We start from the raw sequence: 11,448 nt of genomic DNA on the forward strand, positions 1-11,448 counted from the left end.
TTATCCCGTTTCCAGGCACCGACGATGTCTTTCTGGATCCCAGAATGATAAGCCACCCGTTGGCATATGTCGCACCTACCACCCGACATTCACCTAGCCAGCGAGGCGAGCAGGTGCTCGGCGGCAAGCACAGGAGCTCGCCATGCCACCTCTCTGCCTGCCGTCGCCCGCGCCAGCGTGAAGCCTCGAAACACCTCCACGTCGCGCACCGAACCCCCTGGACACGTCCATTCCCCCTGCCTCTCTCCCTCGCTCCCCTCCGCCATGGCCGACGCAACCGCCGCCGTTCCGCTGCCATAACCGTGCCCACCGTCGTCAACCCGCCGCTCCACCGTGTCCTGAAGCTGCGCCACTCCCTCCTCGACTGTCCCACCGGAGGCCCCCGAGCATCTTCACCGAGCTCATCTTCAACCTCGGTCCGCCGAGATCGCCGGCGACCGTATGCCGCCCCTGATGCCTCCCCTAGCTCGCTGAGGCCACCGCTACACTCCCCGTGAGCTCCTTCTCCGTTCCCCTCTCTTTCCTTGCCGTTTTCTCCCTCTAACCGCGGGCTCCGTTGAGCCCGAGAGCTCGGCTCCGCCGGCCATGTCGCCGCTGTGGCCACAGGTGCGTAAGCTCGATTCCGAGCGCGTCACCACACTCACCACGTTTCCAGGAGCCTAATGCACCACTCCCCGCGCCTCGCCGTGCCCCGTAGCTTCGGGTTTATCCTCGCCCGAACTCCGGCGACCGCCAAGGACGTCGCCGGCGTCATTTCCGGCCTCCCCGAGCTCCACTTCCACCACCAAACGCCGCGGCTTGCCCCCAGCTACGCGTAGGACCAAACCGCAGTTGATTTGGTCGACTGTGGGCAAAACCCGAGCCCCTCCGCCGCGTCTGTCGCCGGCGTCAAGCCGCCGGCGAGTTGACCACGTTTTGACCCGTGGACTAACGTGTGGGCCCAAGTTGACTTCCCCCCTGAGCCTATGACAGGTGGGGCCGGCCTGTTAATTAGTTTATGATTAGTGTTAACTAATTTTAGTTAGTTTAGGTCACTAACATGTGGGCCCAGGCCGCACTGATAGTTAATTAGTACTAACCTAATCCTGTTAGTTAGCTGAGTCACTGACAGACAGGGCCCACCAGTCAGGTTTGACTGGCCCTGGCGCCTTTGACTCGCTGACGTCACAGTGACGCAGTGCTGACGCAATTATTCTTTTTTTGGATTTATTTTTATATAGGAAATTCCAAAAAATAGCCAAAACTTCTAAAAATCATAGAAAATGAACCATAGCTCCAAATCAAAGAAATTCTATATGAAAAATGATTAGAAAAATTCAATCTATCCATCTGTAATGGTTTCATGCATGACAAACCACTTAAACCTTGCTGTTTAGGTGAAACAAGCTAATACACTTTTTATGCATAAGAACTTTAACTTTGATTTGAATCTTTGGTTCAAATGGACCCCTTTTCAACTTGTTTCACATTGCATTAGGCAGGACACATCATTTTGCCATGTCATAGCATGCATCATATTGTTGCATATTGTCATGTGTTGATTATGTTGTGTGTGTCCTTCGTGGTAGGTTCTGCCTCCGAGGATATCTCTGAGTATCCAACTAAAGGGTAGTACCCTACTACCACTCCATCAGGCAAGCAGCCCCATTGATCATATCGATACAATCCCATGTTCTCGCCTCTTCTCTCATTTACTGCATTAAGACAACATCGTTTCAAACTGCTGTGTGCTACGGTAGTTGAACCCTTATCCTCTGCATGACCTGTCGTTGCCACAGTAACTAGATGAAACCCACTAGCATGTGTAGGAGTTGATTGAGCCATGTATGTGTTTCCTACCTTGCTATGCCTGCTATGCTTAGAGTTGTGTCAGGTCTGGTTCATCTGGGTGATGGGCTAGAGTGAAATGATTATGTCGGTAATGTGAGGGATGTGTTGAACATGTTTTGGTAAAGGTATCGATAGAGGCCATGTAGGAGTACATGGTGGGTTGTTTCATTGAGGCCGTCCCTAAGAACTGAGATCTGTATGTGTGATTTAAGATTCAGTTACTACCATACATTGGGCCCGAAGCTAATGGACCCTCTCGGCTTCTTAATCACCCTAGTACTCTGTCCAGGAGTTGCAATTAGTTTCTGGTGTTTGTAGGTTATGTGTTGGCGGCCGTGCATAGCGCTGACCCTAGGGGTGGGCTATGTTGCGGTAGATACACCGTGGCACGGTGTATCGAGTCACCCGTTTGGTGTCTTGGGAATCCTATTCACATCATTCGGGGCTGTATGTGGAAACCTTGGCCGGACTCCCTACGGATGGAACCTGGATAGGCGATAAACCTGGACTAGAGACTTGAGTGTTTAGGTAGGCCATGGCCGACACCCTCGTTGGGCCTCCGCTCGAAGGTTGCCGAGTACATGCCGTGTAAACGGCGGTAAGTGGTGAAAGCGTGTATGAAGAAGTACACCCCTGCAGGGTTAACATCATCTATTCGAATAGCCGCGTCCGCGGTAAAGGACTACTTGGTTGCCTATATAGTTCATAGACAAGTTAATGGTTACTACTAAAAGACTCAAGATAAGTGTGAGTACTGAGGATGGCCCTCTCGTAGGATGACGAAGGAGGATCCCCGGTGGAGTATTGTGTTGGTGATTAGCGGACTCGTGTGCGAAAACTATTTTACTAGTGGAGTCTCGTAGGATAGCTTAGCCAAGAGTCAAAGCTGGCTTGCTGCAATAACTCCACCACCTTCTTGAGAATGAGCATGTATAGTAGGTTCTGATGTAAGACTTGCTGAGTACCTTTGTACTCATGTTTGTTTAATTACTGTTTTCAGACGACAACACCGCCCCCTCCGATGGGTTTTATGTAGATCTCGACGTCAATGAGTGACTTGTGACCCAGGTGGTGATCCTGGCCATGGAGGGCCCTATGTAGATAGACAGGCTTCGAGAAGCCTTCTTTCTTTCTAGTGTCTGTACTCAGACTATTTGCTTCCGCATGTGCTTGTATGCTTGTATGACTTGAGTGTCGGGTCATGTGACCCCTACCTGTATGAACATGTTATGTATGGCTCTCTGGAGCCTTTAAATAAAGTACTTGAGTTGTAGAGTTTTGTTGTGATGCCATGTTGTATTTGCACATATCGAGCATATTGTGTGTATGATTGAAATGCTTGGTATGTGTGGGATCCGACAATCTAGTTGTTTATCCTTGGCAGCCTTTCTTATGGGGAAATGTAGTCTAGTGTTCCTCGAGCCATAGTAGTCCGCTACAGCCCGGTTCACCGGAGTCCTGCTAGCCCAGCACTACTGCTCAGGACATTTGACTGGCCGGCATGTGTTTCACTTCGTTCCTATGTCTGTCCCTTAGGGGAAATGTCACGCGGTGACATCCGGAGTCATGCCTAGCCTGCTACAGCCCGGGTTCCCCGGAGTCCTGTTAGCCCAATGCTACAGCCCGGGTTCACTCGCTGATGACCGACATGCTCGATGTGATTCATGTATGCCTGTCTCCATAGGTCTGTGCCGCTTTGGGTTCACGACTAGCCATGTCGGCCCGGGTTCTCCGTCATATGGATGCTAGCGACACTATCATATACGTGAGCCAAAAGGCGCAAACAGTCCCGGGCCATGGTAAGGCGACACCCGTGGGGATACCGTGCGTGAGGCCGCAATGTGATATGAGGTGTTACCGGCTAGATCGATGTGACTTGGAATCGGGGTCCTGACAACATGCCTTGTCCTCCGAACATAGAATCAGACGATAAGCTTCAAAAACCAGTTGATATCTCGGAGCTCAAACCACTAAGTCCGGAAGATCTTCGGACTCCGGACCCAAAATTGGGTCAGGGCTCGGATTTAATTCCACCCACCCACCCAGACATAAGCGCTCTCTTGAACACGCATCAGCAATTTCAGGAAATGGTCCACCACTTTTGGGCCAGATTCCTCCTTGTCCAACACAAGATCAAAGATTGCCGTGACGAAGATGCGATCTTAGCGTTTCGCAACAATTGCACGGATGAGGGAATCCTCAACGCCATCAACCGCCGTCACATATTACACTTTTCTGACTTGGCAACTATCATGCAGAAGTACATCACAATGGAAAGCGCCTGGAAAACTCAGGCAGCACGGTGGGGACCAGCAGTCCCCACTCAACCCCTCGTTCAGACGAAAAGGGCGCACCCTCATGGCACACCAGGACAACTGGTAAATAAACACAAGCCCGTTACAGGGCGCGGAACCATTCTGGAAGGATGGCTCGACGGGCCATGGAAAATACACACAACACCGGATAGCATACCAACCCACAGCCTTAGAGCATGTTGGATACTCTGGCAGGTGGCCAAGAGCGGTGAAGATATCCTCACCAGGAATACCCCAGAGCAACACGCCCCAGAAGACGATGACCTCAAAGTATTGACGGTCATCGAGACATTCGCCTCAAACAATAGGCGCAAAAGGGCACTCCGCGAACTCGTCGAAGTCTGCCAGATTGCAACAATAAGCCCTTGGAACGACACGGCGATAACCTTTAATGCTGGCGATGAGCCAAAATACAGGACAGTCTGAGCACCAGCCGCCTTGGTCCTCAGTCCAATTGTGGATGGCTTTCGGCTCACCAAGGTTCTCATGGACGGTGGCAGTGGACTAAACCTCATCTATGAGGATATAATACAAAAAATGGAAATAGACAGGAGCTGCATCGAGCAAAGCAACACGACCTTCCGAGGAATCATTCCCCGTCGGGAGGCACGGTGTGCGGGAAAAATCACACTTGACGTGGTATTCGGCACACCGGAGAAGTATCGGTCCGAAGAAATAACCTTCCAAGTGGCCCCTTTCAATAGTGGATATCACGCCCTCTTAGGGTGAGATGCATTTACGCGCTTCCAAGCGGTACCCCATTATGGATACATGAAGCTTAAGATGCTTGGGCCCAACTGTATAATCACTCTAGCTAGTGATCCGGACATAGCACTCCGTGCCAAGAATAAAACCGCATCCCTGGCCCTAGAGGCATTATCTGAAGCCCTCGCGGCTGAAGAATTAACCGCGTTACGATCCACGGTGGACAGGGACGATGTGGTCCTAGACAAACAACCCAAATCCACCTCCTTCAAACCAGCAGAAGAAATAGTCAAATTCCAAGTCCATCCAACGGACCCCAAGAAGACATCATCCATTGGAGCACAACTAGACCCAACGGTTGACGCCGTGCTACGAGAGTTCCTGCGTGAGAATTGGGATATATTCGCCTGGCACCCTTCTGATATGCTAGGAATCCCACGCAAGTTGGCCGAACACAGCCTCAATATACTGAAGGGATATAAACCGGTTAAGAAAACACTGCGGCGCTTTTCCGAACCCAAACGTCAAGCTATGGGGGAGGAGCTAGCCAAGCTAATCGAGGCAGGATTCATTAGAGAAATGAAACATCCGGACTGGCTGGCAAACCTGGTGATGGTGCCAAAGAAGGACAAGTCCTGGCGCCTATGCATGGATTTCAAAGACCTCAACAAGGCTTGCCCTAAGGATCCCTTCCCCCTCCCCTGCATTGACCAGATCATTGATGCTAGTGCAGGACACGACTCATTATGCTTCCTTGACGCATATTACGGATACCATCAAATTAAATGAAGGAGTCCGATCAAGCTGCAACAGCATTCATCACCCCATATGGGCCATTCTGCTTCAACACCATGCCCTTCGGACTCAAGAATGCCGGCGCCACTTATCAACGCATGATCCAAACATGCCTAGAGAAACAGATCGGAAAGACAGTTGAAGCCTATGTGGATGACGTCGTAATCAAGACAAGGCATGTCGAAACATTAATAGACGACCTACGCCTCACATTTGACAACCTCCACGCATATGACATTAAGCTCAATCCAGAAAAGTGTGTTTTTGGCGTCCCCACAGGAAAGCTGCTGGGCTTCATCGTTTCCAATAGAGGAATTGAAGCAAATCTAGCCAAAATCCGAGCTCTATCACAATTGGCTACGCCAACAGACCTTAAACAAGTCCAAAACCTCGCGGGTTGCATGGCAGCTCTAAGCCGCTTTATCTCTAGATTGGGAGAAAAGGCACTGCCACTCTATTGTCTTCTACGGTGAACCGATCACTTCAAGTGGATGGACGCGGCAACAACCGGACTGGAAGAAATAAAAACCCTTCTAGCGAGCAACCCAATCCTGGCCGCACCAAACGTCGGGGAACCCATGTTGATATACATATCGGCAACACATCAGGTGGTGAGCGCCGTACTCGTCGTTGAACGAGAACAGGACGGACACAAATTCCCACTTCAGAAGCCAGTGTACTACGTATCCACTGTCCTTACACCATGCAAATCCTGGTACCCCCATTATCAAAAGGTAGCATACGCGGTATTCATGTCATCCCGAAAGCTACGACACTTCTTCCAGGAGTGTTCGATCACGGTGGCTTCCGAAGTACCACTCAATGATATAATAAACAACCGCGATGCCACAGGCCGGATTGCCAAATGGGCCATTGAGCTCCTCCCATTTGACATTACATATAAACCACGTCGAGCTATTAAATCCCAAGTACTGGCTGACTTCGTCGCTGAATGGACAGAGGCCGAACTCCCTAAAGAGTACAACACATATTCCAATTGGGTTATGTATTTTGATGGCTCCAAAATGCTGGCAGGACTAGGAGCGGGCGTCGTTTTAACGTCCCCTACTGGAGACGTCGTTCAGTACATACTCCAAATACTATACACAGACTCCAATAACACAGCCGAATACGAGGCCTTATTACATGGTCTCCGGATGGCTGTCTCCATGGGCATACAGCGTCTGGAAGTGCTCGGGGACTCAAACCTCGCAAATATCTCAAATAAATGGAGACTTCGATGCCAAATACCCGAAGATGGCAGCATATCGTAATGTCCTAAAAATGTCAGCTCGGTTCGAGGGCTCGAGTTCCATCATGTTGCCCGAGAAAGTAATCAAGCGGCGGACGTTCTTGCTTGCATAGGCGCTAAGCGCGACCCCGTCCCACCTAACATTTTTCTGGAAAGGCTTTTTAAGCCATCCGTGGTGTGGAAGGGGGAGGGCAGCAACACTAGTCCGGATCCGAACACAACCCCAGATTCCGAACACATCGATATCGTCGGAGGCTCAACCACCGAAATAACACCACTGACCCATCTCATTATGGCAGTCATTGCCCAATGGACCGAACCATTCTTGGCCTACCTTAATAAGAAGGAGCTTCCTGAGGATCAGAATGAGGCCCGCTGCATTGTCCAGCGTTCGAAGGCCTACAAGGTTCATGATGGAGAGCTCTATAAGAAAAGCGCTGTAAGTGCATCTAGTGCCACCCCTAGTTGGTTTTGGAGTATTGATGACAAACCTGGTTGAGGGACAAATGTGTTTGTGAGAATTGCAGGATAACACAGGTAGAAGTCCCTCATTGATTCAGTTTTCCTACCAAAGATGACCCCTAAAAATGTATGAAGACATTGAAGCCAAAGGTGGTATGTGAAGACATTCACATTGAAGACTATGACAAGAGAAGACATCGCATGAAGACTATGGAGCGCGAAGACTTAGTTGTTTCGTTGTTCTTTTTCTTCTTTGTTGAGTCATAGGAACCACCGTACTGTTAAGTGGGGTCCAAGAGAACCAGTCAGAATGACTGAAGTGATGCTTAACCAAAACCCTATGTCTTCGAGTGAAGACTATGCGAGCAAATCTTGTCCAGAGTTGGATAAGTCAACTTTGCTTGTAGCCCAAGTAAAGTTGCCGTGTGTGTTTGAAATCTGACCGTTGGAACACGTGTCAGTTCCTTAGTGATCGAGGGTCATTTCGGACAAATCAGGTCGGGTTGCCTAGTGGCTATAAATAGCCCACCCCCTACAACCATAAACGGTTGGCTGCTCAGAGTTAGTGCACGGCTTTTGTCGTTTGAGAGCAACCCACCTCGAAGCCTTTGAGAGAGAATTCCTTGCGAGGATAAAGCCCTAACCACCCAGAGCCAAAGAGAGTTAGGCATCACTGAAGTCTTCATGTCTGTGTGATCTGAAGACTTATTACACTTGAGGACTGTGAATCCTCCAGCCGGTTAGGCGTCGCGTTCTGAGCATCCAAGAGTCATTGTGGATCGCCGATGAACGAAGTCTGTGAAGGTTTGGAAGTCTACCTTGAAGACTTACCAGAGTGATTGGGCAAGGACTGGGTGTCCTTAGCTCAAGGGGAATAAAGTGAAGACGCGGTCTTCTGAATTGAATCTCAGCCTACCTAACCAGACGTATAGTTGTCACAACAACTGGAACTGGTCCAACAAATCATTGTCGTCAACGAGTCACTGGTTTCATCCTTCCCATTCCTTTACTTACTGTTGGCCCTGGTGAAGTCATTGCATGATTGCCTTATCTTTTGCCTTCATTGAGTGACTGCTTGTTCTGATTGGCTTCACTATATCTTCCTACCTGATCTTTACTGCCTAGCTGCTATTAGTCATTGTGCTTTCACTTCATTGAATACTTGACTATGGTTTGCCTAGTGTAGTCTACCTTCCGCTGCATGGTAATAGGTTTATTTCTATCTTTTGTCTTCGAAACTTCCATGTTTTGAAGACTTTCATAAAAATCGCCTATTCACCCCCCTCTAGTCGATCATCAGCACTTTCAATTGGTATCAGAGCAAGGTACTCCCTTGTTCTATGTGATTCGGTTTAACCACCTGGAGTTTTAGCTATGTCGACTACAGGGATAATCAAAGTCTCCGCTGCGTGCCCAGTCTTCGATGAAACTGAATATCCCTACTGGAAGAATAAGATGCGCATGCATCTTGAAGCCATTGATGTCGACCTATGGTATGTCGTCAAGAATGGCGTTCCCAAGGCTGGTGAAGGTGTCACCGCTGCTGATGTCAAGAAGTTCGTTCAACTGGACTCCACTGCCAAGAACATCATCTGTGGTCATCTGACCAAAGGACAGTATGGCCGTGTGAGTGCTTTGGAAACATCTAAGCTAGTCTGGGACTGGCTCTGCAAGGTCAACGAAGGTGTCTCAACCTAGAGAGATCAGAGAATCAGTGTCCTTCGCAACCTCTTCAACCGCTTCAAGAGAAATGACAATGAGAATGTTCAGCTCATGTTTGATCGACTCGCTGACATCACAAATGAGCTTCAAGCCCTCGGCGCCACTGAGATCACCAAGCATGAAGTCGTCAAGACACTCCTGAGATCACTTGACAGCTCGTTTGACACCCTAGCCCTGATGATTCAAGAACGTCCTGACTTCAAAACACTCGATCCGTCTGACATACTTGAGAGGCTCAACACACACGAGTTTCAGCTTTCTGAGAAAAGAGACATCTACGGTCCCAACTATGGGCGAACTCGTGCCTTGAAGGCAAAAGCTATATCCTCATCTGAAGAAGAGTCTGACAGCAGTTCTGATGATCCTGAAGACATTGGAAAGGAGCTTGCTATGCTTGTGAAGAAGTTCCAAAAATTCACCAAGAAGAAAGGCTGCAGAAAGTCCTCACGATCAAGCTCAAGAAATGATGAAGCTTCTGCTCATGACTACAAGAAGAAAACATGCCACAAGTGCAAGAAACCTGGCCACTACATCTCTAAGTGTCCGCAGTGGGACAATGAGAACAAGAAGAAAAGGAAGAGCAAGGAGTATGATTCTGACGACAAGAAGAAGAAGAAATACTCAAAGTCTTCTTCCAAGTCCTCCTCAAAGTCTTCATCACACAAGAAGAGCTCATCTGGCAAGGCACGTGCATTTGTTGGCAAGGAAATGCATTCAGAGGAGGAGTCCGCTTCTGAGGAGGCGGAGGTGGAGTTTGAGGAGGAGTCCAATTCTGGCGTTGTGAGACTGGCTACGGCATACGTTGCCAAGTCCATCTTCAACACTGAAGACAATGACTCCGTCACCGACACCGATGCAAATGACAAGGACTACTCCGCTCCTACCTACTGCTTCATGGCACGCGGTGCCAAGGTAAACACACGCACTACTCACTATCAAACTTCCAGTGAAGATGACTCTGATTGTGGTTCCAAACCCAGCTACAAAACACTTGCTAAAATTGCAACTGAACAACAGAAAGCTATGGAACATATTCAAAAACTGTTAGACAGAAGCGATGACCTGTTAGACGCTGAAATGACTCGATCTCAGTCCTTAATTGAAGACATAAAAAATCTTCACGTTAAGTATGAGGAACTTGAAAGTCATCATGAAACGCTCTCAACAACTCATGAAAAGCTTTCCTATGATTATCTTGAAAGGAAGCAAGATCTTGAGAAATTGAGAGCGGCTCATAAAGATCTTCAAAAGGAAAACGAGTCACTTTGCGCCAAACAGATCAGTTCCGCTCAGGAAGGATTTGAACCACCATGTCTTAAATGTATTGAGCGTGACAATGCTAATTCTGTTGCTGGTTGTTCTACTGCTGCTACTATTGCAATATCTTCAACTGCTGATGTGCCAACTAACCCCTCTGTTGAGGATGCCACTGCTGTTGCTGATGAGAATGCTAGGTTGAAGACATTGCTTGAAACAAGTATGTTCAAAAGCCTCAAAGGGCATCGGACACTATGTGATGTCCTCAAAAGGCAGATCCTGAACCGAAACCCTAGGAAAGAGGGTGTTGGGTTCAAAAGGAAAATGAATGCTGATGGTTCTTACTAGAAACCTGAGCAGTACCCCAAAACCACATGGGTTGCTGCAAAGGGACCTTCAGTGGATCCATCCACCCTAGCTGGCTTCACTTGTGCAAATCCCATTGTTATTGATGAATCCTTTGATGCAAACTATAAATTGTTTAAGAATCAGAAGGGTGAAGTGTTTGCCAGGTATATTGGTACTAACTGCAGGAATGGACCGCCTATGAAGAAGGTCTGGGTGCCGAAAAGGTGTTTGGAGAATCTTCCTGTGAATGTCGTCATGACACCACAAGTGAAGAAGACAAACCCCAGACCACAGGCTTCATACGGTCCAAAGGCTTCATATAGACAGAGGACTCACCTGAGTCGCACTAACGCAAATGTTTTGCAGGGAAGCCATACTCAGGCCTATGAATATGAGCGTGTTTCATCAAACCACCATGTTCATAAGACCAAGAACTATTCTGCTTATTCTTATGAGTACTATTGTCCCCCTGCAAGATTTTTTGCTAGGGCTCCAAAGCCAATGTTCTCAGATGCTGCACTTAGACTCATTGCTTCAAAGCCACCCTTGAAGATGTGGGTGGCTAAGAAAGCTTAACTCTCTTTTGCAGGGAAAGGTCTCCAGCTGAAAACCAAAATCGTCTGAAGCTATTGTTGGGGACCTTAAACATCTTGTAGGGCGCAAGATCAAATGCCCAAATGGTCTTATTATGTATTTTGTTCCTGAGTCGCTTGCTACTTTCCCTATCAGTCCTAACCTCGATCTAAGCTTTCATAATCCACT

Source organism: Triticum dicoccoides, chromosome 2A (genome assembly GCF_002162155.2).
Source record: "Triticum dicoccoides isolate Atlit2015 ecotype Zavitan chromosome 2A, WEW_v2.0, whole genome shotgun sequence".
NCBI classification, from domain to species: domain Eukaryota; kingdom Viridiplantae; phylum Streptophyta; class Magnoliopsida; order Poales; family Poaceae; genus Triticum; species Triticum dicoccoides.